The sequence below is a fragment of the Camelus ferus genome, chromosome 12, assembly GCF_009834535.1.
Source record: "Camelus ferus isolate YT-003-E chromosome 12, BCGSAC_Cfer_1.0, whole genome shotgun sequence".
Classification (NCBI taxonomy): Eukaryota; Metazoa; Chordata; class Mammalia; order Artiodactyla; family Camelidae; genus Camelus; species Camelus ferus.
Window position 1 is genome coordinate 65281376 of NC_045707.1, and position 14369 is coordinate 65295744.

At 39.1% G+C, this 14369-nt stretch overlaps 2 protein-coding genes and 1 long non-coding RNA gene across 10 annotated transcripts in view; 1 reads left to right on the forward strand and 2 right to left on the reverse strand.

Annotated features, from left to right (window-relative positions):
* The window catches only part of LOC116667778, a 36940-nt gene extending 24082 nt beyond the window's left edge, over positions 1-12858 (reverse strand). For 3 of the 7 annotated variants that reach the window (XR_004324854.1, XR_004324852.1, XR_004324853.1), the window contains exons 1-2: positions 12260-12858; positions 4973-5094 (exon numbers count right to left, since the gene is read on the reverse strand). This is a non-coding gene — a long non-coding RNA (uncharacterized LOC116667778). Of the gene's footprint in view, positions 1-4972; positions 5095-8043; positions 8169-12259 lie in introns of those variants that run through there. The other 4 variants (XR_004324855.1, XR_004324850.1, XR_004324851.1 and 1 more) reach the window with 2 other exon arrangements.
* RAB3IP (RAB3A interacting protein) overlaps positions 1-14369 on the reverse strand; it is a 149245-nt gene that overhangs the window by 71929 nt on the left and 62947 nt on the right. The window lies entirely within an intron of this gene.
* BEST3 (bestrophin 3) overlaps positions 12779-14369 on the forward strand; it is a 44016-nt gene continuing 42425 nt past the window's right edge. The window contains 1 exon segment of the mRNA XM_032493788.1: positions 12779-12825. The gene's annotated coding sequence lies outside the window, so the exon portion shown is untranslated.

Below are 14369 nucleotides of genomic sequence, written 5' to 3' on the forward strand. Positions count from 1 at the left end.
AAATTCACATTTTGGAATTAACCCTAAAGTAGGTATCCTTAATTTGGTGTCAGTGGAGACTTAGTAAGGCCAAGAATGAACTTCAGGGGCATATCTACCAACCACAAAACAAAAAAATCACAGCCAAAATAAGGCATATGAGAATGTGCATTTTGCAAGGGAGGTGATACATAGCTCTCATTGGATCCTCAAAGGTGTCTATGATCCAAAAATAATACGGGCCATCAATGCAAAGAACAGCTTGTAGAAACATGGAAAAAAGTATGCACAAGGATGTTCATCACAGCATTGTTTGAAAGTGAAAAACTGGAAACAATCTAAACTGACTTCAATAAGGGCATGTCAAGTACAAACCTGAAACACACATGATATGCAGCATATGTATCAAGGCATACTGCTCAGTGAAAGAGCTGAGTACCACACAGCACATAAAATATGGTCTCACCTCTGGGAAATAATATCCACGTGTATCTAGACATGGAATGTTTCTGGGAAAACAGTCACCAAAGGTTAATAGTTATCTCTGGTGGAATTTGGGATGTTCTTGTCCTTCCTTTTTACACACTCTGAATTGTCTGAATTTGTATAGTGAGCATGTTGTCATCTTAACAAAACAATAATAGTATTTTCAGGAATAGGAAGGCTTATTTAGAGAAATGTAAAGAAGGTAGAATCACAATTGGCAGCTAATACAAAGTTGGTGGGGGAGGGTATAGCTTAGGGGTAGAGTGCATGTCTAGCATGCTCAAGGTTGTGGGTTTAATCCCCAGTACCTCCTTTAAAATAAATAAATAAATAAACCTAATTACCTTCCCCCAAAATAAAAAAAAAATTAAATTAAAAATAGATACAAATAAAAACTTTAAAAAGAAAGTTGGAAATTATTAACCTTAAAGTTGGCATCAAGATACACACTACTATATATAAAACAGATAACTGGATAAAGAAGTTGTGGTATGCTTATACAATGGAATACTATTCAGCCATGAAAATGACAACATAATGTCATTTGCAGCAACATGGATGTCCCTGGAGAATGTCATTCTAAGTGAAGTAAGCCAGAAAGAGAAAGAAAAATACCATATGATATCACTCATATGTGGAATTTAAAAAAAAGAAGAAGACAAATGAACTTAAATATAAAACAGAAACAGACTAACAGACATAGAATACAAACTTGTGGTTGCCAGGGGGAAGGAGGGTAGGTAGGGACAGCCTGGGAGTTTGAGATTTGTAGATACTGACAGGTATATATAGAATAGATAAACAAGTTTGTACTGTATAGCACAGGGAAATATATTCAAGAACTTGCAGAAGCTCATGGTGAAAAAGAATATGAAAATGAATATATGTATTTTCATGTATGACTGAAAAATTGTTCTGTACACCAGAAATTGACACAACATTGTAAACTGACTATACCTCAATTTTAAAAAATATATAAACAACAAGGACCTACTGTATAGCACAGGAAACTATATTCAGTATCTTGTAATAGCCTATTATGGAAAATAATCTGAAAAAGAATATATATATATATATATAATATATATATATATATATATAAAACTGAGTTACTTTGCTATACATTTGAAACTAACACAACATTGTAAATCAACTATACTTCAATTAAAAAACAGTTAGCATCAAAGAGATCACCGATGCGCTCCAAGTAGACAACAAAGTATGATGAACCTAAGGCTGACCCAGCATGGCAATTCCTACATTCAAATTTAAGCATGTTCAAGGGAAGTAACAACTGGTCTTGGAAGCTGCTGGCTCCATCTAGTTCACCGTGAACTGGTTTTTCTGTGAAGACCCGAGAGCTCCATACGAGTGTAAGACCACGTGTGTAAGAGGTGGAGATAATTGCTTATTATCATATGTGGTTGAGCCAGTCAGCCTGGTACGTGGCATGACCTGTTCCTGGAAGAGCTCAGGTTGCTCGTCATCTGAGTGAGATTAGAATCTTCCTTCTTCCTCAGTGGACAAAGACCCACTTTCAACCTTTTGTTTAAAACATGAAACACACACTTATGAGATTCAAACCGTCCTTGAAAAGACTATGCACACTTGCCCTGAGTCAGAGCTTCCCCTTCAATATTTCTTCATTGAAACTTTCTGGTTTGCTGTCACAGGAATCTGCCTCAAAAGCCACGCATTTTCAAAATGTCCCTCTGTTTGGTACCCCCGAATTTTCCCATGCAGGAATAATACACTATAATAATATTTGAGACGGATGAGCGGAATACTTTTGTCAAGAGGGAGGACGATTATGCAAAGGAAAGCAGATAATTTTAACAGAGAATATATATCAGGAAATTGTGAGTCTGGAAAATAATTCACTTAAAACTATCCATGTCCCTTCACCTCCTGGAAACTCTTCATACATACTTAGGGGTGTGTGTACCTACCCCCGTTTGAAGGCCATTGCTTTGGTCTAGCTCATTTATTTGTAGATATGGAACCTGAGCTCAGTGCACTGGCCAGACCAAGACTAGAACTCAGTCTTCCAAAGTGCAGACCAATGAGGTTTCAGCTCTACCACACTGCCCTTACTGTGACCTTGGATAAATCTTTTCCCCTTTCGAGGCTTATTTTTCTCATCTGCAAAATGATATGGATAGACTAGCTGATTTCCACGCTAGATACCTTTCCTTTTTTCCTCTCAGTCCACCCTCCAGACTTCTCCACTCTGCTCTGAGCCCCAGAGATGGACATGTTTAAAGTGTTATCACGAGGTTCCCTTGACCGCTAGCCTCTGGTTGGGTGAAGCCAATGGGAGGCCCTGGCATGAACTTGGAAGGCAGTTCTGAACTAAGACTGAACTATTTACTCACCTGGCTCCCCTGTTTGTTACCATGGGTTGGTGGTACCCTGCCCTTGAAGGCCATCAATCCTATGATGAGGAGTTCCTTCAAATAGGTTCCTCTACCATTTGTACATACCTCATAATTTTTAGTACTTCCTGACCTTCTGAAACCACAAGGTGTTCCAGGCTTACCTTATATTTTCCTTGGAATCAATCATTTCTGCAAGAAACCCATTACTTACCTGTTCCATCCTAGTGCACATATAAAGTAGTTTCAGAATTACTGAGCCATACCCCTGAGGGAAAAAAATTTTACTAACTAGAGTATAATATTTGCATATAGTTCTGCTTTTAGTCTTACATTATGCAGTCAAAATACTGTTCTCCAAAGTTAGCTGGTTCTTCTTCCCCAGCTTCTTTGGTTTGGTCCTGATATTCATTAGCAATACAGTTGTATCCATTTGTTACTCTTTGTATTCTAACTTGGGCTCCCCCTACATCCTGGTTGATTTTAATTGTTCATTTTGGGGGTGAGTGAAACATTAGCGTGGTTCTAAGAGTGAGAGGCATACCAAAAAAAAAAAAAAAAAACAATATTGGGTAAATGTCACTCCCCCCATCCCTACTTCCTCACTCTTTCCACCACACTGCCCGCCATCCTTCAGTAACCAATCTCATTAGGTTTAATCATTCTTGATTTCTTTTGCACAAATAAACAGATATGTGTATATTTTGTGATCTCTCCTTTTTCCTTTCATGAAAGGAGTCACATTATAGCTACTCTTTTTTTTTTTAAACTGTGGTACAATTCGCATAACATAAAATCTATCATTTTAAAGTGTAAAATTCACCAGTATTTAGTATAGTCACCTGTTGTACAACCACCATCTCTAGTTAATTCCACAACATTTCCATCACCCTGAAAGGAATCTCCCTACCACTGAGAAGTTACCCCTCGTTGCCCCATCCCTACAGCCCCTGGCAATGACTAATCTGTTTTTCTTTCTCAATGAATTTGCCTATTCTGAATATTTAACATAAATGGAATCATACAATATATGTGACCTTTTGAATCTGGCTTCTTTCAATTAACATAATGTTTTTGAGGCTTATCCACACTGGAGTGTGTATCAGTCCTTCATACCTTTTTATAGCTGAATAATCTTCTGTTGAATGGATATACCACATTTTGTTTATCCATCTATCAGCTGACAGACATTTGGGTTGTTTCCACCTTTTGGTTATTGTGAATAGGGCTGCTGTGAATGTTCATGCACAAGTGTTTGTTTGAAAATCTGTTTTAATATGTCGGGAAATATTCCTAGAAGTAGAATTGCTACATCATTTGGTATCGTTAACTTTTTGAGGAACTACCAAAATATCTTCCACAGTAGCTGCATCAATTTGTATTCCCATCAGCAATGTATGAGGGTTCCAAGTTCTCCACAACCTCACCAGCACTTGTCATTGTCCATGTTTGCTTGTTTTTTGAATGACTGCCATCCTAGTGGGTGCAAAGTGGTATCTCAACGTGGTTTTGATTTGTGTTTTCCTAATGACTAATGATGCTGAGCATACTTTCCTGTACTTATTTGCTATAGACACGCTTTTGCATTCTGTTTTTTTTTTCATCCAGTACATCCTGGAAATCACTCCATGTCAATTCACATAGATTGTTCTTATTCCCTTTGCACCTGCATAGTAGGTGAATTTGGTGGATTAATACAGTTTACTCAACTACTTGCCTATGTGTGGGCATTTAGGTTCTTTCTAACATTTCACAATTACAAATAATGCTGCATTTAATAACTTGGTCCATATGTATTTTCATATAATTGGAGGCATTCTTCAGGGTGGATTCTTCATAATTCAAACGGAAATGGGATTGCTGAGTTAAAAGGTAAGTTCACATTTATTTTCGTGAGGTAGGAATAAAGTTAGCAAGGAACAATGCTGGTTCTCTTAAAGAGCCCAATGATAAATACCCTCCCCTCCGCAATTAAACTCTACCTAAAAGAGTTGAAGCCCAAGAGGAAGAAACAACCAACTAGTTTTTTACCATGAGGGAGAGGAAACTTGTATAAAAGTTACTTTTTAATCTTCTTATAACAAGATAATGCTATGCTAAGGGAAAGTAGTCTTGTCAGCACACGAACGTACCTCATTTTTCTAAAGGCAGGATTTATGTTTGCATAGGATTCCATGAGGTCTAGTAGAGGCTGAGTCCTGAGTGTCCTTTTATGCAACTCATTTTTGTGTTTTAATTTCATTTGATTTTGAATCTGTGTGAAAAACAGGATGAAAGGAACATGAGTCATCCCCAAACTATTGGGGTGTGTAGGGAGTAGGAAGGAGTGAAGAGAGAAGATATACTTAATTCTCAATTTGCTTTAATTTTTATGTCACAGAAATATCAAAATGCATCAGAATGTGCCCTGAGATACCACTTCAACAGTGGATATGCATATCCATATCTTTCATATACTATTACTAATCCATTGGGATTTAGTCACTAAAATTGCACTAAAGGACTTCTATGATTTAATCTTCACCAAGAATCATATCTCCTAATCCAGAAGAGCATTCAAGGTCGAGAACCCCGAGGCACCGTATAAGCCACAAGAGTGACATCAGCACTCCTTAGATCATCATCAAAGAAAGTTTACTGTCGTCATCCCTTCATTACACAGTCATCTTAAGGGGTGTTCATCTGTCACTAGCCAAGTGAGTGTTCAGTCCATGCCTGGAACTAAATGATGCCATGAAGTGGTCAGCAGGAAATAGAAGGAATCAATTTCTTTCTACCTCTGTCCTTATTGCTATTTAAAGTACAGTGGTGTCCTCATCAGAAGATCCTTGCAGTCAGTTAAAAAAAAAAAAGGTGAGAGGCAGTGTCACAGGTGGATCGCCTGGAAGATTTTTTCACACCCCTAGTCTAACTTCTGATGAGTTTGCGAACGATACAGAAACTCGGAAGAGGGGTGACCACATGGAATGGAGAGGTAGCATTCCACAGCACAGAAAGAGTGCAAAGTTAGTACTCACGGGTCCCTAAGTGATATCTGTCTTCGGCTTTCTGGAGGTCTGTAAAACCTATACCATACCTCTGCAGGAAAAATATTGTCTTTTTTTATTCCATAAAAAAAAATGTATATGAAAAACATGGGCTAAACGTCTGAATAAAAATATATGTTCACTTATTCATTCCACAGTTATTTATTGAGTGCCTAATAGATGCCAGACACTTTTCTGGGCATCGGACAGAAAACAATTCACAAAAGTCATGGAACCTGTTCTCATGACATAATCGTGAGAAAAAGCTGAATTGTCTCTAGCCTCTTTTAAAATGTCTTCGTTCAATAAATATTCATTGAACTAGGACTATAAGAGCACTTTGTTTTCATCAGCAAACAAAACAGCTTCAAGCCCTCATGGAACCTCCAGTTCAGTAGGGAGAGATGGACAATAAACACAAGACAGGTGTGAATGATGTGGTATCGTCAAAGGAGGTAAGTGATGTGGATAAAAGGCAGAAGAAGGGGGATCGGGAGCGCTGCGGGGAGGGAGGTGTGCAGGGTCAGCATGCAGCCGTAAGCAGGGCAGTCAGCCCCTTGGGAAGATATCTGAGCAAAGACTTGAAAGAGGAGAGGGAGACAGCCCCTCAGAGCCCTGCAGGAAGGCCAGCCATTCCCAAGGCTTTGAGATGGGACCGCGGCTGATGTGTCTGAGGAAGGAAAGGAGACAAGTGTGGCTGGAGAGGGTCCACGGGAGAGATGAGAAGGATGGGAAAGGAGGTCAGAGTGGAAATGGGAGCAGGTGGTGGACCTGATCGACCATGCAAGGCCCTGGGCTTTCTCTCTGAGGGAAGGAAGGCGCCGGGGAGGTGTTTCAGCAGAGGGGCATCTTGGCTCCCCTGACTTACCATCCGCTCTGCCCTTGTGTCGGAAGAGACTGAGGGGAGCAAGTAGAGAGGTGAGGAGACCTCCTGGAAAGAGCTCAAATAAGCTGGGAGAAGGATGGCAGAGGCTTTGACAAGGTGGGAGTGGTAGAGTAGGGATGTGAGAAGAGGTGACAGATTCTGAGTAGATTTTGAAGGTGGCACCAGTGGGATTTGGGGAAAGACTGGCCTGTGGGATGAGAGAAAAGGAGGAGCTAAGAACGACTCCAAGGCATTTGACCTTCTGGAAGGAAGGAATTTTCCTCGACTGAGATGAACAGTGGCAGGAGGAGCACGTTTTAGGGAAACGATCAGGGGTTCAGTGTTGGGCATGTTGGGCTGGAGATATCTGTGCGCACATCAAGCATAGGTCTGGTGTTGGGTGCAAATCTGGGCTGGAGGTATAAATTGGGAAGTGGCATCAAATTAGATTTTTTATTATGTATGATTAAATATGAAAATATGAATGTTGTAAAATTACAAAATTCTATGGAGCAAAAACTGAAGTTTCTCCTACACTCTTACTCCAAACCCACTACCTTCTCCAGCAGTAAAACTATTAAGGAGCTGGTATGTATTAAGAGATTAAAAATGTCTTAAGAATGTGCAACCTACCATATCAGAGAACCAGAACCAACAACTGCTTTTCAGTTCCACATGTATTCTACCACACACAAAAAAGGTGCTTTATAGATGGTTCTAATATTTGTGCGTACAATTTTCCCCATTTATCCATATCTTCCCTTGACTCACACAGTAATATAATTTCCAGAATGGCCATCTTCTACCGTCATGGTGGTAACGTAACAGAATTTCACAGCTGTTTGGGATAAACTATATACTTGGATTTGCATGTCTTTTTTTTTTTGTGAAATTAAACTGATTTTTTAAAATTGGTTCTACGTTGCAATTTTTGTCTTTAGCCATCTGGAATGTGTCTGAGCTAAGCATTACCATCCATTTAGGAAATATTGATTATGAAGTACAGGGTACACTTTAAGCACCGTAGTAACAACTCTCTGGACTCAAGGCTTTCATTCCTAAAATAGAACAGGCTTCGGTACCTTCCATCAGAAAAAGATAACCTTCAGAATGTGAACTAATGCGTTTCTGTTTTGTTGAGCTGGCAAGTAACGCTATGTAAGGGAAGTAATGATGAATCCTCAAGTACCCAGGCTCATGAGTTTAGACCTTCAACTGTAATAAAACTCAACAGTCTTTCTAGTCTTAGGAGTTCACTATTGCTTCCCTGAAATCAAAGAGAAAAAAATAATTGAAAAAAAATCAAACCCACTTTAGTCTGATTTCTGGCAGAGTTCCATCTCCAAGAACACGTGTCGGAAACCTCCGCACATCTGGATCCACACACGGTTTATCCTCATCAGTTGCTCATTATGTTGTTATTGCATTCATCATGGCAACCAGTAAATAGGAATAAAACAAGGAAGAGTAAGGCATGAGTCCTCAAGAAGCTCACAGTCTCACTAAGCCAATAAAAATTTACTTTTAGGGAAAAAATGTCACTGAGAGGTTCTCAGACCAACTGCTCCAAGGTATTCTGCTGTGGAAAAAAAAATTAACGAATGAATGTTCTCCATTGAATGTTTACTCTATACCTAGTTTTAAAACTTTGGCACTCACCACTGTCTTTTTTTCTAGAGAGATCCAGCACAGAGCAAAATAAGTAAGTGCCAGAGACAATGACAGAAAAACTCAGGGTCAGCCAATCACACTGAATTCAACAACTTGACTTCTTTTTTTTTAATGGGCATGTGAGCTCCTATTTCTGACTTTACTTTGTATCCATTTTTTTTTTTTTTTGCTGATAAAATGTTCTGATTTGCAGGATCAAATAAAAAGCATTAAAATTACATGACACCCTGCAAAGAACCATGTCACCTGGACAAATTTGAAATCATATTCTGTGGTTCTTGTTCTTCATGTGCAAATAGACTCAAAGGACAAAGCAAGAGTCATATTGTATGGTACTTCTGTTTCCCCGCTCTTCCTTTCCCTCCCCCACCCCCTGCCACCTCCCTCATCTCCTTCTGCCCCAGAGGTAGTTTGCCTCTGGCTCTCTCTCACCATCCTTCCTCTGCAGTCCACTCACCCACCACCCCATTCATTCCAGAACAACCATAATAACCTTGAAACAGATTCCCTCCTAGAGTCCCTGCCCAAATCCAGCACATTTCCTGCTCATAGACTCCCCTTTCTGCAGCACAGATTTTTGTCAAGCCCATTTCCTGTTCAAACATGTTTACTGATTCCTTATTCCCCATTTAATAATGCCCCAAAGTCTTAGTGTCATAATCAAAACCTCCAAGATACAACAATTTCCAGTCTTTGGTTAACATTAGAATGCAAAGTGTCACATATACATGACTACATTCAACCAAGCACTCGAAACAAATTTGGCAAAATATTTTTCACATCAATGGAAATGAAGAGCTGGTTCTCCTTTAAGAAGTGGTAATGTCTACCTAACCCTTGCTGGGTTTTGTTCCCTTAAAGAACAGAGGATAATTAATCTTCACGTCTATGGGTAAGTATCAGCATTCTCATCACTTAAAAATGATCAGCTGTGCCATATGACCCGGGAATCCCGCTCCTGAGCATATATCCAGAAGGAACCCTACTTCAGGATGACACCTGCACCCCAATGTTCATAGCAGCACTATTTACAATAGCCAAGACATGGAAACAGCCTATATGTCCATCAATAGGTGACTGGATAAAGAAGATGTGGTATATTTATACAATGGAATACTACTCAGCCATAAAAACCGACAACATAACGCCATTTGCAGCAACATGGATGTTCCTGGAGAATGTCATTCTAAGTGAAGTAAGCCAGAAAGAGAAAGAAAAACACCATATGAGATTGCTTATATGTGGAATCTAAACAAACAAACAAAGCATAAATACAAAACAGAAATAGACTCACAGACAAAGATTACAAACTTGTGGTTGCCAGTGGGGCGGGGGTTGGGAAGAGATACACTGGGATTTCAAAATTGTAGAATAGATAAACAAGATTATCCTGTATAGCACAGGGAAATATATACAAGATCTTATGGAGGCTCACAGAGAAAAAAATGTGACAATGAATATACATATGTTCATGTATGACTGAAAAATTGTGCTCTACACTGGAATTTGACACAACATTGTAAAATGATTATAAATCAATAAAAAATGTTTAAAAAAATCAGCTGTTCTTTTTTATGAATTGTCCTATCACTGGAGGTTTACTGGAATCAAAGACAAATGTGTTGCAACAACATAGATGGACCTAGAGATCGTCAATCTAAGTGAAGTAAGCCAGAAAGAGAAAAAAATACCTTATGATGTCACTTATATGTAGAATCTTAAAAAAAGGACAAATGAACTTATTTACAAAACAGAAACAGACTCACCGACATAGAAAACAAATTTATGGTTACCAGGGTTGAAGGGAGTGGGAAGGGATAAATTGGGAGTTTGAAATTTGCAGATACTAACTACTATACATAAAATAGATAAACAACAAGGTCGTATTGTATAGCACAGGGAACTATATTCAGTATCTTGTAATAACCTATAATGAACAAGTATATGTATATATATATATGACTGTACTATTACGCTGTACACTAGAAACTGATACATTGTAAACTGACTACACCTCAATTTTTAAAACAATTTTAATAAAATTAATTAAAATTAAAAACAATAACAAAAACAACAACAAAAACAGATAACCAATAAGCATCCACTGACTAGCACAGGGAAATACAGTCAATATCTTGTAATATTGCATATCTATGTAACTGAGTCACTTTGCTGTACACTCGAAATTAACACAACATTGTAAGTCAACTATACTTCAAAAAAAAAAAAAAGAATAGATAAGTCCAAAAACAAAAAAACAAACAAAACCCTCCAAAAAACAAAAAAGACAATGTGTTTATCAGGACTGTTGAACATCAGAGAGGTCAGGATCGCAAAACCTGACGCTTGCTGTCAAAAGGAAATACGGCTGTTATAGTTACGTCCTAGACCCCCAACATTGCGTAAGTGCCTATAATATTGTTTGCTATTAATTATAGAATTTAAAACACTTTCTACAAAAGTCTAGAAAGATGAACTTGATGCTAAATGATGGTCACCCCTCTAGGGTGACATGAAGAGGACCACTGTGTTCTTCACATGTTGTTTTCCTTTTTTTTTTTTAATAAGCATATGTTACTTTGAGATTCTGGAAAAAAATACGCCTGTTTTAAACAAGAAACTGTAACATTTTCTTCAAAAAGTCATATCAACAGTTAAGTTTGTAATTTGGTGTTTGATGGATATTTTAAAACTTGCTGCAGTGGCTTGTCCCCTCTGATGAGTTACTTTCTGAATGGCATCTTTCGGAACCCGTTAGAAATAGCCAACAGAATCGGGGTTCAACAGTGGGAGTTTGTTCATTCAGTCCAATCCAATCATTATCGACGAATTTGCATTGAGAATGCTACCTCAACCATCACTTAGTCATTCCTCAAAACAGCCTGACGGGAAAGATGGAGATAATCACCCCTGTTTAAAAGTGAGACCAGCCAACAGTGCCCCGTTGAGGAGACTGATTCCCCGGTTACGCAGTCATGACTGCTGGGAACCGTGCCACATTTCAGGGCCACCGCACATCCAAGAAGACATTCAAGAGTGAGAATTTTTTAAAATAGCCCCAACATTTCTATTTCATAAACGCTTGGGTTTCGATTTGCTCAAACTCTACAATGCTGATCCTCCTTGCAAACCTTTCCAAATGCAACATCAGGTCTATCCAACCACTTTTCACGGCAACCCAACTGTACAATGTGCAGCAGTGTGGATGTGCTTGTACAATGCTCACAAACTCCCCTAAGTGTCCTAACAGAAGCATCATCATGACAAAGTGATAATCGAATAACAAATACATATTTAATGTCCAGTATGAACAGGGACGGGGGCAAGAAATCAGACCCCTACAACCCTGCCTTTGCTCTAAGGTACCTACAGTTTGATAAAGAAACCAGTCAAGTGCATAGAAAACTTAAATACTGCAGAACAGCTATCAAACGTATTTACTTTCAATTTTAGAACAATCATTTTTTTCTGTCTCTCTCCACCAAAATACATGTCTTTTACAGTCATTTTAGTTAAGCTTAAGGTGCAGTGATTGCTGCACACGTTCCTTTAGAAGGTTGGAAAGCTTCCAGGAATGGACTCCCGAAATTATCTATTTCACTCCTTAAACGACGCTGGTGAACACTTTCTTTCAAGAAGGAAAATATGAAAGCACAATCAACCTAAGAGAAAACGTTCTGAATAATTAAAACAAATCTCTAGCTGCCCATGGAAGGATAACAAATGTAATGAATTAGTGTGTTACCACTTTCCATTACCTTACGCCATCATATGTAGTAATCCTTTTAAAATACACGCACACACACACTCTCAGACATACATGCTTGTTGTTTTTACTGGAAGAGCATTCTCAATACCTCTCAAACGAGCGAAAATCCTGTTTACATTCTTGTCTGCCCCAGTTTATGGCTTCACAAGAATTTATTCTTCCTTTTAAGCACACACAGACTGTCCTCAATCCCTTTTTTGGCTGGTGGCGCCTCTTCAGAGCAGTTTAGAGACCAATGGCTCCCTCTTCCTTGATCCCAGGGTGAAGTCAAAGGGAAAAAAAAAACAGACTCAAACGACCTACCCTCCTGCACGTCAAGTCCGACTCCTCATTCAAAGGAGTACTCTGGGCGGCAGGTGGAGTTATAATTATAGGCCAGAAAAAGCGACCTCAGCAGCTGTTGCTTCTGTCTGTTCCCGGCCGTCACTGTCATCAGTGGGCAAACTGGCATAAACAGGCTTCTGCGAGTGGACAGACATTTAACCCCTGTACTCGCCACACCCTGGGTCCTCTCAGAGGCCAGGGGACGGAAAGAGTATCTGACTCTGCGTGAGTGAAGGGTGGACGGAGCGCACAGCGCCGACCCGAAGGCACCTCTGCAGGGGGAGCCCGGAGATTTCCTTTCCTGTCGGAGACTCCAAACCAAACAAATAGGTTAGTGCACAGAGTCGACCTACGCGTTTGCATTCTGACCTCTGCTCTCTGTGATCTTGGTTTTTCCGAACAGAGCTTAAATAGGAGGCTGAGCCGTTAAAGGAAAGAAAGTCATTTCAGGACTGTTATTTAAAACTGCAGTGTCCTGTGAGAACCAATTACGAAATGGGCTATGACAAGATACTTCAATTTTAAAAAGCAGAGGAAAAAAATGTTATGAAATTAGGCTTAACGCTCCTTTCCCAATTCTGGCTGTAGTCACATTAGACAAATAGACAGAGTAAAGATGGAAAAAAATGAAACTGGCTTTGTGATATGAAACCCATCCTTTCGTAATGCCACTTACTTTCACCCCAAAGTCCTGGTTTCTTTATTAAAATCAGTCATGTTAAAGGCTTAGTCTGGTGATGACAAAAAAAAAAAAAAAAGTGAACATAGCTCCAGAGTTTCACTTTTTTAGGGAAACTAAGCAAATGAGAGTTGGATCGTTTCCCTGCCTCTGAATAAAGACAGAAATTTTCCTTGTTTATGATAAAATGCGTGCTGTGGGCTACTTTATGGAATAAATCTAGAGGATTTATTACCTATGTCTAGCACAGTTCTGCCAAAAAACTCCATAATTTCAGTCTAAGTATCTCTGTAAGTCTCTCCTCATAGACCCTTCTGAACCCCAAAGTTTCCGAAGGAAGTTCATTTTCTCTGCGTACGCTCAGTGTTAGACAGCTGTGGAACGGGATTTCAAACAAAGATTAGCTTTGGGGCGTCTTCTGAAAACCTGAATGTTTACCAATGTCTTGGTGAAAAGCAATGGAATTCCAGAGAACTCACTGAAAACTAGGCTTTGGGGTCCAGTTCTTGTCCTATCCACATCCATGGAACAGATCCAGGTGGAAAGAATCCTAAATAATGGCCTCAGTTTTTTTTTTTTTCCAGCTCCAACTAGAAAGTGACCCATCCCTAAGCACGTTACATGCGACTTCTCAGTGGGAAAATGCACCTTTCTCAGTATCACTGTGGCCCCATGTTTTGTCTACCTTTAGAGGTGCGTGGAGTGCTAACTATGCACTTGGAGCTGAGCAGAGAGACACTTAAATTAAAACCACCCAAAGTAACGCATCAATTAAATCCCCACAAGGGGCTTGCTTCTTTCCAACAATATCTCCTGATTTCTAAGACGAGAGCCATAACTTTCTTCTAGGAGATCTAAGGGTGAAATAAATACCTCTTTATATACTTTAGCAAATAAAGACCCAAACAAGTTTGGCCACTGCTTTTGAAAATGCCAATTAATACAGCAGCTCAATACCTTAAATCTTCCCATGGAATAAGAAAACATATGACAGAGGGCCTTGTGACATAGACCATATAGCTCATGTGTTTTTTTTTTTTTCAAATATTTGTTGAGTAATGGCTATACAATCTGAAAATAATATTTAGAAATTAAAGTAAGCTTAAGATTTCTAATACTACTTTTTCAAGACATCCCCCCCCACACACCTTTTCTACTAAAAGATTTAGCACTGAGATGCAAATCCCAAACTGTT